At 40.7% G+C, this 15,012-nt stretch overlaps 1 protein-coding gene across 2 annotated transcripts in view; it reads right to left on the bottom strand.

Moving 5' to 3' along the window:
* The window catches only part of AKAP19 (A-kinase anchoring protein 19), a 64,949-nt gene extending 51,724 nt beyond the window's left edge, over positions 1-13,225 (bottom strand). Inside the window, exon 1 of one of the 2 annotated variants that reach the window (XM_017852925.1) lies at positions 13,113-13,225. The gene's annotated coding sequence lies outside the window, so the exon portion shown is untranslated. The remainder of the gene's footprint in view (positions 1-13,112) is intronic. The other variant, XM_017852923.1, reaches the window with a different exon arrangement.
* Between the last annotated feature and the right edge of the window lie 1,787 nt (positions 13,226-15,012).

Genomic DNA, 15,012 nt, shown 5'->3' on the forward strand with positions numbered 1-15,012 from the left:
TAACACAGGAACAGAAAACCAAACACTGCATGTTCTTGCTTACAAATAGAAGCTGAACAATGAAAACACATGGACACAGGGAGGGGAACAACACACACTGGGGCCTGTCATGGGGGATGGGGAAAGGGAGAACATCAGGATAAATAGCTAATGCATGTGAGGCTTAACACCTAGATGATGGGTTGATAGGTGAAGTAAACCACCATAGCACACATTTACCTATGTAACAAATCTGCACATCCTGCAAATGTATCCTGGAACTTAAAATTAAAAAAAAAAAAAAAAAAATCTGGATAGCATAATAGTCAAATGTAAACACAAATAAACCAAACATTTATTATGTCAAAAATATCCCATTAGCAAAATCAAAACAGAAATGACAAATAGGAAAGACATTTGCAATTCATAGCACAAACTGAGTGCTTATATGTATTCTTATATAAAAACTTCTAGAAATAGTGAATGAAAAGGCCAATTTTATAGATAAGTAAGCAAAGAATATGCACGAATAGTTCACAGAAAAAAAGAAATACAAAGAGACAATAAAAAAATGAGATGATGCTAAACTTCACCGATAAAAATGCAAATTAATATTACACTGAGATAGAATTCCTCAACTATCTGATTGGCAAAATCCAAAACTCCTACAGTACATTATTGGAGAGGCTATGGGGAAACAGACGCTTTTAAATATTGCTGGTAGGAGTAGAAAAATGGAATAATAATAATAAAAAAAAGCAGGAGATCTTGGCAGAGGGGAAGCAGGACTAGATTGCAGCTCCGACAGAGCAGTTTGCAGAAGCTCTCATTTGAATTTTAGCTCCAGATTGGCTGCAAGAACAAATCCGCAATCCCGAGAGGACCCACAGACCCTCTGAAGGAAGTGGACTGATCCTGCAGGACCCAGGACCCAAATACCGTAAGTGCCCCAACTGCAGAATTGGGAAAGGGAGACCCTCCTCTCCTAAACACCTCCCCACTGGGGAGACTGAAGGTCTGTTTGTGGGAGAAATTTCTGACTTTACCTGGAGCTGAGTCAATGTGGAGAGCCGAGTGATGTACAGTGGTAGAGGAAGCTGCAGAAAGGACCTGGGAGCTCGCTGCATCCCCTAGCAGGCCATTCCTGCCTGGCACCACAGAGATCCATCAGAAGGGTGACCAGAGGAGCAGGGGGTGAAACTCCACAGGGAGAAGGAAATCTCTAGCTGAACTTTGTAACAATTTGAATGGGTTGAGAAGCCTCCTGGCCAGAACTCGGGGGAGGGTACAAATCCAATGTGCAGACTCCACAGGTGGGGGAGGAGCTAAGCTCTTTTCTTTTGCAGCTGGAAGGTGGGTAGCCCAGGGCAAGTTTTCAAACCTGTTATGCTCTCTGCCTGGAAAAGACTGGGGCTGCTGTGGGGGGCACAGTGGGAGTGAAACTGGCCCTTCCGTTTGCATGGGAGCTGGTTGAGGCCTGTGACTGCCAACTTTCCCCCACTTCCCGGACAACTTGCATGACTCAGCAGAGACAGCCATAATCCTCCTAGAGATAGGCAGCAACACAATAATAGTGGGGGACTTCAATACTCCACTGACAGCACTGGACCAGCCATTGAGACAGAAAGGCAACAAAGAAACAATGGATTTAAATTATACCTTGGAACAAATGGACTTAACAGATATATGCAGAGCACTTCATCCAACAACTGCAGAATACACATTCTATTCAACAGTGCATGGAACTTTCTCCAAGATAGACCATATGATAGGCCATAAAACCTCAATCAATTTAAGAAAACTGAAGTTATATCAAGCACTCTCTCAGACCACAGTGGAATAAAACTGGAAATCAACTCCAAAAGGAACCTTCAGAACCACGCAAATATATGGAAATTAAATAACTTGCTCCTGAATGAACAGTGGGTCAAAAACAAAGATGGAAATTTAAAAATTATTTGAACTGAATGACAGTAATGACACAACTTATCAAAATCTTGGGATACAGCAAAGATGATGCTAAGAGAAAAGTTCATAACCCTAAGCACCGACATCAAAAACACTGAAAGAGCACAAACTCACATTCTAAGGTCACACCTCAACAAACTAGAGACAACAACAAACCAAACCCAAATCCAGCAGAAGAAAGGAAATTACCAAGATCAGAAAACTAAATGAAACTGAAACAAAAAAATACAAAAGATAAATGAAAGAAAAAGCTGGTTCCTTGAAAAGATAAATAATGGGCATAGTGGCTCTTGCCTGTAATCCCAGCACTTTGGGGGCTGAGGCAGGTGGATCACCTGAGGTTGGGAGTTTGAGACCAGCCTGACCAACATCATGAGACCCCATCTCTACTAAAAATACAAAATTAGCCAAGTGTGGTGGCGCATGCCTGCAATCCCAGCTACTCAGGAGGCAGAGGCAGGAGAATTGCTTGAACCCGAGAGGCAGAGGTTGCAGTGAGCCGACACTGAGCCATTGCACTCCAGCCTGGGCAACAAGCGTGAAACTCTGTCTCAAAAAAAAAAAAAAAAAAAAAAGAAAAGTAAAGAAAAGGTAAAATTGATAGACCATTAGCAAAATTAACCAAGAAAAGAAGAGAGAAAATCTAACCTCACTAAGAAACAAAACAGGAGATATTACAACTGGCACCACTGAAATATAAAAGATCATTCAAGGCTACTGTGAACATCTTTACACACATAAAGTAGAAAACCTAGAAGAGATGGGTAAATTCCTGGAAAAATATAATCCTCCTAGCTTAAATCAGGAAGAACTAGATACCCTGAACAGACCAATAACAAGTAGCGAGATTAAAATGGTAATTTAAAAATTATCAAAAACAGTAGTCCAGGACCAGATGGATTCACAGCAGAATTCTACCAGATATTCAAAGGAGAATTGGTACGAATCCTTTTGACACTATTCCACAAGATAGAGAAAGAAGGAACCCTCCCTAATTCATTTTACGAAGCCAACATCACCCTAATACCGAAACCTGGAAAGGACATAACCAAAAAAGAAAACTACAGACTGATATCCTTGATGAACATTGATGCTAAAATCCTTAACAAAATACTAGCTAACTGAATCCAGCAACATATCAAAAAGATAATCCACCATGATCAAGTGGGTTTCATACCAGAGATGCAGGAATGGTTTAACATATGTGAATCAATAAATGTCATTCACCACATAAACAGAATTAAAAACAAAAATCATATGATCATCTCAATAGATGCAGAAAAAGCATTTGACAAAATCCAGCCTCACTTTATGATTAAAACTTTCAACAAAATCAGCATACAAGGGACATACCTTAATGTAATAAAAGCCATCTATGACAAAGCCACCGCCAACATAATACTGAATGGGGAAAAGTTGAAAGCATTACTGAGAACTGGAACAAGACAAGGATGCCCACCCTCACCACTTCTCTTCAACATAGTACTGGAAGTCCTAGCCAGAGCAATCAGACAAGAGAAAGAAATAAACGGTATCCAAATTGGTAAGGAGGAAGTCAAACTGTCACTGTTTGCTGATGATATGATTGTTTACCTTGAAACCCCTAAGGACTCCTCCAGAAAGCTCCTAGAACTGATTAAAAAAAAAATCAGCAGTCTCCAGATACAAGATGAATGTACACAAATCAGTAGCTCTTCTGTACACCAACAGCAACCAAGCAGAGAATCAAATCAAGAACTCAACCCCTTTTACAACAGCTCCAACAACAACAAAACCTTAGAAATATGCCTAATCAAGGAATTGAAAGACTTCTGCAAGGAAAACTACAAAACTCTGCTGATAGAAATCACAGACAATACAAACAAATGGAAACACATCCCATGCTCATGGATGTGTAGAATCAATACTGTGAAAATGTCCATGCTGCCAAAAGCAATCTACAAATTTAACACAATCCCCACCAAAATACCACCATCATTCTTCACATAGTTAGAAAAAACAATTCTAAAATTCACATGGGACCAAAAAAGAGCCCGCATAGCTAAAGCAAGACTAAGCAAAAAGAACAAATCTGGAGGCATCACATCAAACTATACTATAAGGCTATAGTCTCCAAAACAGTGTGGTACTGGTATAAAAATAGGCACGTAGACCAATGGAACAGAATAGCGAATCCAGAAATAAACCAAAACACTTACAGTCAACTGATCTTTGACAAAGCAAACAAAAACATAAAGTGGTGAAAGGACACCGTTTTCAACAAATGGTGCTAGGATAACTGGCAAGCCACATGTAGGATAACGAAGCTGCATCCTCATCTCTCACCTTATACAAAGATCAACTCAAGATGGATTAAGGACTTAAACTAAAACCTGAAACTATAAACATTCTAGAAGATAACATTGGAAAAACCCTTCTAGACATTGGCTTGGGCAAGGATTTCATGACCAAGACCCCAAAAGCAAATGCAATAAAAACAAAGATAAACAGCTGGGACCTAATTAAAGAGCTTTTGCATGCCAAAATGAACAGTCAGCAGAGCAAACAGACAACCCACAAAGTGGGAGAAAATCTTCACAATCTATACATCTGACAAAGCACTAATATCCATAATCTATAATAAACTCAAACAAATCAGTAAGAAAAAAATAATCCCATCAATAAGTGGGCTAAGGACATGAAAGGACAATTCTCAAAAGAAGATACACAAATGGCCAACAAACATGAAAAAATGGTCAACATCACTAATGATCAGGGAAATGCAAATCAAAACCATAATGCAGTACCACCTTACTCCTGCAAGAATGAACATAATCAAAAAATCAAAAAACAGTAGATGCTGGCATGGATGTGGTGAACAGGGAGCAATTCTACACTGCTGGTGGGAATGTAAACTAGTACAGCTGCTATGGAAAAGAGTGTGGAGATTCCTTAAAGAACTAAAAGTAGAACTGTCATTTGATCCAGCAATCTCACTACTGGATATCTACCCAGAGGAAAATAAGTCCTAATTTGAAAAAGATACTTGCACATGCATGTTTATAGCAGCACAATTCACAATAGCAAAATCATGAAACCAACCCAAATGCCATCAATCAATGAGTGGATAAAGAAACTGTGATATATATAAATGACAGAATACTATGCAGTCATAAAAAGGAATGAATTAACAGCATTTGCAGTGACCTGGATGAGACTAGAGACTTTTTTTTTTTTTTTTTCCTGAGGCGGAGTCTCGCGCTGTCACCCAGCCTGGAGTGCAGTGGCCAGATCTCAGCTCACTGCAAGCTCCGGCTCCCGGGTTTACACCATTCTCCTCCCTCAGCCTCCCGAGTAGCTGGGACTACAGGCGCTCGCCACCTCGCCCGGCTAGTTTTTTGTATTTTTTTTAGTAGAGACGGGGTTTCACCAGGTTAGCCAGGATGGTCTAGATCTCCTGACCTCGTGATCCGCCCGTCTTGGTCTCCCAAAGTGCTGGGATTACAGGCTTGAGCCACCGCGCCCAGCCGAGACTATTATTCTAAGTGAAGTAACTCAGTTATGGAAAACCAAACATCATGTGGGAGCTAAGCCATGAGGACGCAAAGGCATAAGAATGATACAATGGACTTTGGGGACCTGGGGGGAAGATTGGGAGGGTGGTGAGGGATAAAGACTACAAATATGGTGCACTGTATAGTGCTCGGGTGATGGGTGCCCCAAAATCTTACATATCACCACTAAAGAACTTATTCATGTAACCAAATACCACATGTACCCCCAATAACTTACAGAAAAATAAAAATAAAAACTTAAAAAAAAAGAAAAGTGGCCGGGTGCGGTGGCTCAAGCCTGTAATCCCAGCACTTTGGGAGGCCGAGACGGGCGAATCACAAGGTCAGGAGATCGAGACCATCCTGGCTAACCTGGTGAAACCCCGTCTCTACTAAAAAATACAAAAAACTAGCTGGGCGAGGTGGCGGGCGCCTGTAGTCCCAGCTACTCGGGAGGCTGAGGCAGGAGAATGGCGTGAACCCGAAAGGCGGAGCTTGCAGTGAGCCGAGATCTGGCCACTGCACTCCAGTTTGGGCGACAGAGCAAGACTCCGTCTCAAAAAAAAAAAAAAAAAAAAAAAGAAAAGTGGAATAACCATCAGGAAGGGGTTTCTGGAAATCTGGAAATACCTACTAAAATTTCAGATGCATTTACCTTTATTTCTAGCAATCTCATTTTTTAAATATATATATATAGTTATATATATTTTTTATATATACACATATACATATACATATATATTACACCCACATATATATATAGAGAGAAAGAGAATCATGAGTTTCTTAATAACAGAAATACATTCTGAGAAATGTATTATTATGAGATTTAGTCATTGTGTGAACTCACAGAGTGTACCTACACAAACCTAGTTAGAAACTTAGGCTGTAAGGTATAGCCTATTGCTCCTAGGCTACAAACCTGTACCACATGTTACTGTACTGAATACCAGAGGCACTTGTAATACTATCTAAGTATGTGTGTATCTAAACATAGAAAAGGTACAGTAAAAATATGGTATTATAATCTTATGGGATGGCCATAGTATATGCAGTCAGTCGTTGACCAAAACATTGTTATGCAGTACATGACTGTATATTAGATAGACGGTATCTGTGCTAATATGATAGTTGTATGATCAATTGCAATGTTTTTGTTTTTTTTAGACAGAGTTTCACTCTTGTTGTCCAGGCTGGAGTGCAATGGAGTGATCTCAGTTCACTGCAACCTCCATCTCCCGGGTTCAAGTGATTCTCCTGCCTCAGCCTCCCAAGTAGCTGGGATTACAGGGGTGTGCCACCATGCTTGGCTAATTTTTGTATTTTTAGTAGAGATGGGGTTTTACCATGTTGGTCAGGCTGGTCTCGAACTCCTGACCTCAGGTGATCTGCCCACCTCGCCCTCCCAAAGTTCTGGGATTACTGGCATGAGCCACCACTCCCAGCCCAGAATAAATTTTTATGTTAAAACAAAAGCAAAGAATAAAATAGTGTATATTCTAGACTACTTTTATATAAGACCTTTTATATAAGACAGGAGGGAAAAGGATGCATTTATATTTGCATAAAGAAATACTGGAAGAATAAGAAATACATGAATACAAACGTTAAACTATAGCAACTAGAGAGGAAAAGGGTGGAAAGGCAAATATTGGAATGAGATTCCTGTGTGTTTTTTTTAAACATATTTTTATATTTGAATCAAAGAATTAAAATGAATAAAATAGAATATTTTCTTAGAATTTGGTGCCACGTTTTAGAGCAAAGATATGTGAATAAACTTCAGCAAAGTAATGTGGTTTAGATTATAATACAGGAAAATTGCCAGTTGTTTACAGCCAATTTGCCAACTTTTTATTAGAGTACTTTATTTTTTAGTGAGACTTGAGAACTCAAAAAATCTTGAAGAAATCCTTTATGTCAGACACTGAGAACACAATAATATGGATAGAAGTTCTTGCTCTCGAAGAGTTCAAATCAGGGAAACAAAAACATAAACATATGATTGTAAGGCACAAGAACACCAAGAGCTATACACAAGGTGTAATGTGACTAACTACTCTCATTTGCCAAGGAAGGCTTCCTAGAAGAGATGAGAGCCAGCTAGATCTACAGGATGACTAGGAGCTTGAAGGTGATCCTGGAAAGGGGGGACATTTCAAGCACAGGGAACGGCATGTGCCATGGTGTTTAGGGAACTATAAAGTTCAGGGCTGATTTTTTTTTTCTCCCTACAGGATAAAGTTTGACAGGAATAATACAGGGTGGTTTCAGGAGAATAAAAACACTCCAGGCAGCAGTTTTACATGACTAGAGACTATGGGCTGATAAAACCCTGAAAAACAAGGTGTGGACCAAACTGGCTAAGACTGACTGGACCCAACGTGGCACTGGATTTGACCTAGGTTTTACAAATAGGACCTTATTATATGCTCATTAACATACTAAATCACACAGCCCTGCCCCCTAGTGCCATGACAGTTCCAAGAACATCCATATTTAGTATAAAAATGGGTGGCATTGCAGTTCCCAGAAATCTCCACCTTTTTCCAGGAATTTTCATGAATATTCCACCCCTTGGTTAAGGAAACACATAAAGGTAGCAGCACCAAACCCCCTTGTGGGTGACTCTCTCGAGTACGCCCACATCCCTTTTATTGACGGTGTACTTTTCCCTTTGCAATTAATCTGTGTAACCTTCACTATTTTCTGACTTGTCCTTGAATTCATTCTTGCGATGGTATCAAGAGCCTGCACAGTGGCTGCAGTCAAGGTCCTACCAGCATTTGGGGACCTCCCCCAGCCCACTGGTATCAAAAGTACCAGTTCGTTAGCCTCAAAGCAACCCTTCACAACTTGGCTTTCTTTTCACCTCATTTCTTACCACTGTGGAGGCCTACAAGTTTACTGGCATATAAGATTTCACAGATAGGGAAGCCTCTGGTCCAGGGAAGCTCCAAAGAGTGGCCCCTTGGAATTGTGGATGTCAAGGAGTTCTGAAGTGGGAACACTGGCGAGCTAATCAAAGTGTGGTGGCAAGAATTTGGGTAGAGAGTAAAACTGTGACCCAGGTACATTATACCTCATAAATATTGGAAAGCAAGGCCCATGTGACTATAACTTCATTTACCAAGCAAGTATTGTGTTCCAAGCACTGTCCTCAGAGATATTTTAATTGCATAAATGATATTACACCTTTACTTAAAATCATTGCTTCTCATGACATTTTAAATGGAAGTAATGAAACTGTGCCACAAAGAGTTAAAGAAGCCCATAACTAAAAGAAATTCTTGAGTTTGCAGGATGGCAGATAAGAGAAACAACTTGCTGAAACACTGAAATTCCCTCCACTTGTAAGATAATGAAGCCGGCTGAAATCAGTTGGAACCAATATGACCGATTGGAGTCTGCACAGAACAAGCCTGCTGACATCACAACCTGAATTTCCACTGCATGTTTCATACTAACTCGCTCTTGAATATGCACATGGGACCCATGAAGTAGCATGAAGAGGTAACTGCACATGCCTGAGGACTTTCCCGACCTCACCTTTCCTTCCGCCAATCACCTGCTAATCCCAGAATCCTCCCACTAAACCTTTTTAAATAAAATTACTGCCTTAAAGTCAGCATGAGGAGAAAGATTTGAGCATGACTTGTGTCTCTTGTGAGTCAACTTGCAATATAAAGCTTTTCTCAAAAACCAGGTATCATATTATTGGCTTCTAGCACATTGGGTAGCAAGCCCCCTTTACTCAACAACAGTAAAACTCCTTTGATATGGTTTGGCTGTGTCCCCACCCAAGTGTGATCTTGCATTGTAGTTCCCATAATCCCCACATGTCATGGGAGAGACTCCATGGGAGGTAACTGAATCGTGGGGGTGGTTACTCCCATGCTGCTGTTTTCTTGATAGTGAATGAGTTCTCATGAGATCTGATGGTTTTACAAGGGGATTTTCCCTCTTTGCTCAGCAGTGCTCCTTGCTGCCACCATATGAAGAAGGATGTGCTTGCTTCTTCCACCATGATTGTAAGTTTCCTGAGGCCTCCCCAGCCCTGCAGAATCATGAGCCGATTAAACCTCTTTTCTTTATAAATTACCCAGTCTCAGGTATTTCTTCACAGCAGTGTGAGAAGAGACTAATATAGTAAACTGGTACCAGTAGAGTGGGGTGCTGCTATAAGGATACCTAAAAATGTGGAAGCAACTTTGAAACTGTGTAACAGGCAGAGGTTGGAACAATTTGGAGGGTTCCAGAGAAGACAGGAAAATAAGGAAAAGTTTGGAGCTTCCCAGGGACTTGGAAGGCTCAGAAGACAGGAAGATGTGGGAATGTTTGGAACTTCCTAGAGACTTACTGAATGGCCTTGACCAAAATACTGATAGTGATATAGACAATGAAGTCCAGGCTGAGGTGGTCTCAGAGGGAGATAAGAAACTTGTTGGGAATTGGAGTAAAGGTCACACTTGCTATGCTTTAGCAAACAGACAGGTGGCATTTTGCCCCTGCCCTAGAGATCTGCAGAACATTGAACTTGGGAGAGATGATGTAGGGTATCTGGCAGAAGAAGTTTCTAAGTGGCAAAGTGTTCAAAAAGAAGCAGAGCATAAAAATTTGGAAAATTTGCAGGCTGAAAATGTGATAGAAAAGAAAAACACATTTTCTGGGCAGAAATTTAAGCCTGTTGCAGAAATTTGCATAAGTAATGAGGAGCCAAATGTTAATCCCCAAGACAATCGGAAAAATGTCTCCAGGCTATGTCAGAGACCTTCACAGCAGCCCCTCCCATCACAGGCCTGGAGGCCTAGGAGGAAAAAATAGTTTCATGGGCCAGCTCCAGGGCTTCCCTGCTGTATGCAGCCTCAGGACTTGGTGCCCTGTGTCATAGCCACGGCTAAAAGGGGCCAAGGTACAGTTTGGCCTTGGCTTCATAGGGTGCAAGCTCCAAGCCTTGGCAGCTTCCACATGGTGTTGAGCCTGCAGGTGCACAGAAGTCAAGGATTGAGGTTTGGGAACCTCTGCCTAGATTTCAGAAGATGCCTGGATGTCCAAATAGAAGTGTGCTGCGGGAATGGAGCCCTTGTGGAGAACCTCTGCTAGGGCAGTGCAGAAGGGAAATGTGGCATGGGAGCCCACACTGAGATCCCACTGGGGCACTTCCTATTGGAGCTGTGAGGGGTCCTCTAGACCCCAGAATGGTAGATCCACAGATAGCTTGCACTGTGCACCTGGAAAAGCCACAGACACCCAATAGCAGCCCATGAAAGCAGCCAGGAGGGGGCTATACCCTGCAAAGCCACAGGGGTAGAGCTACCCAAGACAATGGGAATCCACCTCTTATATCAGTGTGATCCAGAGGACATGGAATCAAAGGAGATCACTGTAGAGCTTTAAGATCTGAATGACCCACTGGATTTCAGACTTGCGTGGGGTCTGTAGCCCCTTTGTTTTGGCCAATTTCTCCCATTTTGGATAGGTGTACTTACCCAATGCCTGTACCTCCATAGTATCTAGGAAGTAACTAACTTGCTTTTGATTTTACAGGCTCATAGATGGAAGGGACTTGCCTTGTCTCAGATGAGACTTTGGACTTGGACATTTGGGTTAATGATAGAATGAGTTAAGATGTTGGGGGACTGTTAGGAAGGCATGATTGTGTTTTGAAATGTGACAACATGAGATTTGGGAGGGGCTGGGGGTGGAATGATATGGTTTGGGTGTCTCCACCCAAATGTCATCTTGAATTGTAGTTCCCATAACCTCCACATGTTGTGGGAGGTAATTGAATCATGGGGGTGGTTACCTCTATGTTGCTGTTTTTGTGATAGTGAGTTTTCATGAGATCTGATGGTTTTATAAGAGGCTTTTCCCTCTTTGCTTGGCACTACTCCTTGCTGCCACCATGCAAAGAACAATGTGTTTGCTTCCTCTTCTGCCATGATTGTAGGTGTCCTGAGGCCTCCCAGCCCTGAAGAACTGTGAGTCAATTAAACCTCTTTCCTTTATGAATTACTCAGCCTCAGGTATTTCTTCACAGCAGTGTGAGAATGGACTAATATAGCCTTCATATTCAGGTCCCATAAATTCTGCCCCAGCCTACATCTCTGACTGCACTCTGTAACACCTCTCCCTTTCATAATGGCCTTTTTTCAGTATCTAGAAAGTGCCAAGCTGCCTTATGTCTGTAATGCCCTCTATCCTTTGCTCCTTTGCCTAAATCCTACTTATCCTTCTATTGTAACTTTAAATGCCACCTCCTAACCAAGCCTTTCTCCTAACCAGCTCACCACCATCTAAATTTTACTTCCAATTAAACACTTGATATACTTTCTTTCATATCAGATTTTGTCATTGTGTTTATGTATTTACTTGTTTAAAGAAGATTTTATTCCCCTCATGAAACTACAAGCTTCATGAGAGTAGGAATTATTTGTTTTGTTGAGTACTTTAAAAAGTGCCTGGCACATAGTAATCCACAAAGGCTTGTGAAAAGAATGTATAAATTTAATCCTCGTAACAACTTTGCCAAATGATATTGTTATCCTTCCTTTCAGATGTGGAAATTGGGGCTCAGAAAGGTTAATATCTCCAAATAAGGGTCTATATCCAAATCCTATGCTCTTAAGTCGTATATTGTCTCCCAAATGAAGAGAGGCTTCTCGTGAAAAGGGCCTAGAAGTGGCATAGGGAGCTAAAGATGGTAAAACCTATCTCTTGGCTTTGGCTTATGAGGTATGGACAAAGAACAGCCTCTGTTGGAGGGAACTGAAAATGAAGTAAGGTCCTTGGGGTTCCAATTTTAAAAGATGTGATGGAGTGCCCTGTAAAAAGGTTGAGGGCACAGAGGAAGTGGGTTTACAGATAAATAGGAATGAGTTTGGAGATTGGACAGCTGTAAGAAAATGAGCAAGGAGAGTGGATGAGACTTCTCGGCAGCCATGGGGATAAAAGGATGAATGCATGGTTGACTGAATGCAAGTGTACACTTATTTAGTGACTGTGTGAACAAGAAGCTTCGACAGAATTAGAGGAGCTAAACTGCCTAGGAGCATCAGGAAGTACTCAAACAGTATTAGGCTATAGTACTTAGTGTATACTCCTTCAATTTTTGTGAGCACTATTCTCCCTGGAGGGACTTCTACTCCACTAATGTGGCCCATCTGCTCCTCATCAAGTTCTGGCATAACCTCTAGTTACTCTACCATCTACTGCTTCACTTCTGTTAACTGAGCTCTATCCTGCTGCAAGGGTCAGGGGCAAGAAAATAAATCATGATCAGTAGGGAAAGTAGTAACTACACAAAGAAGGCCAGGAATGAATTTTTCAGAGGATTGGTTAAAAGTTTCTGAAGGGTGTTTCATACCACCTCTTACACTCTCAGTAGTAGGTAGAAACCTGGGTGTAGTCCTAGACCACTTAAGAATGTGCTAGAGTTTAGGCCTAAAAGGAATGGACATCAATGGTTTTTAAAAACATGAAAGTACCCAACTTCAGACATATATTCCATTATAGTTAAAAAGCTGTATAGTTTTACATTCAGAGATGGGTAGAAAGTGAAGGTTTAGTGTGTCAATCACTAAAAAGCAAACTATTTAGTACTGCCTTAAGAGTTGCTAAGAAAAACTGTACCTTACAACTGGAATCCAAATAATCCAAAACAGATGTAAAGTATGTAGAAATAGGCTGATAGCTCCTGAATGATGACAACAGCTGGCTCCCAGCCACTCTGCCTAGAAACAGTTGCTAGGCAGCACGAGATTTGCTCACAAATGCACTTTTCACCCAATAATCAGTATTATAACACACATGCCACTCTCCAGTTTTTCTGCTCCTGTGTAGTTTAAAGGCAAAAGACTCTGGTAAATATTATTCATGAAGGCTAATGGTCTCAGGGACAGTAAACCAGGCTAGGCTATTTCCTGCACAAAAAGATGAAGACCTTTGTCTTCTAGGTCTAGGAGTGCTTTAGAAAAGTCTGAAAGCTACATATTTAATTTGTTCTTAATTTATTTCAGGCTGAGTATAAATGGTATCCAGGGACCAGGATAATGAAATAATAGAGCTGAAACTTACTCTCTTTCAAGTTCTTTTTTTGGTTCACAAAAAGCCAATACTGTAAACCATTTCATTTAAATTCATTTAAAACATATTTAGGTAGACAAAATTTGAGAATTTGAACTATACAAAGGAAACAAAGATATAATCATTCCAGAATTTTAAAGTTTTCCTTTGTTTTATATTTTCTTACTGCTCATCAAAATTTGAAGTTCAAATTTTATAGATTCAACCATTTTCTGCACAAAATTGACATTGTTAGGATAAAGCAAAGCTGGATTGCCTAGCTTACTGATGATATGGATGACATAATATGACAATTTTGAAAGTTTGATGCTAGTAATGTGCTCAATAATACAAAAAATAAAAGTTAAATGTATGATTGTCCCTGTTCTGAATGAAGTGCATTCTGCTACATCAACACATTTACTGGAAGTACTACCTTCAACACTTCCAAAAGCAATCTTTTCCTCAAAGGAGCTTTTACTATATTCCCATTTTTGCCAAAAGCACCTGGTCCTTCAGACTTAAAATCTTAGAGTCATAATTGCTTCCTGCACTACGTATTCTACAAAATCTAATAACCAAATCTTGGTTCTTATCCCTTTTACTTTCTCTTCTACTAACCCATTCCACCTACTAATGCTTTTCTGTATTTACTTTATTCTGTTTGCCAGAAAAGAATACAATTTCTCTATTTCTCATAGTTAAATGTGGGAGATTGGTCAGAGTGGTGGGAGAAACTATAGGGAAAGGAGCAGGCTCTGGCTCTGCATGGCTTTGGGGGAGAATAGCTGAAGGCAGCTGTTCTCTGACCCTGAGGCAGAGGGCAAGAAGTAGGTACAAGGAAGTATAGGGGAATTTATCTGAAACAGGCTTGTTTACTTATGTTGTCCAGAAACCAACCTTTGATCATCTACCTGCGTGACTGCTCCCTGAAAGTGGGAACAATAATGTTAATTACCTGCAGATTGTGTTTGCTCCAGGCTTTTGGCATTATGTCTGTGCTGAATGAAGCAAGCAGCTCCAGCTTATGGAGATACTCACTCTTGGGCTGCTAGTGCTGGGCAGTCCCCTAGCTGCTCTTACACTTCATACCTGTGTCTGAGTACTCCTTTCATCCATTGCTTGGCCAGGGTCTGTGGGACGGACCTGGCAGTTAAAGCTAACATTTTTAAGTTTGGAATTAAGATGATTCAATCTTAGCCCCTTAGCTGCCTAACAAACTTTCTGATTCTAGCCACTCTATCCCTTCCTCAAAATTCCTGGCACATAGTAGACACCCATATATTTATTTGTTCACATGTAGTAGCCACCCATATATTTACTGGTTCCTTAGAAGGAAGACACCAAATAAATACATCATTGTCTACTACATGCCAGGAATTTTTGTTTCACCTGGAATGCCCCTAATGCTTTTTTTTCTAATCAGTCTCAAATTTAGTTATCCCATAAAACTGTTCCAAATTCCCAC

This window comes from Rhinopithecus bieti, unplaced genomic scaffold (assembly GCF_001698545.2).
Source record: "Rhinopithecus bieti isolate Rb0 unplaced genomic scaffold, ASM169854v2 scaffold_35609, whole genome shotgun sequence".
Classification (NCBI taxonomy): domain Eukaryota; kingdom Metazoa; phylum Chordata; class Mammalia; order Primates; family Cercopithecidae; genus Rhinopithecus; species Rhinopithecus bieti.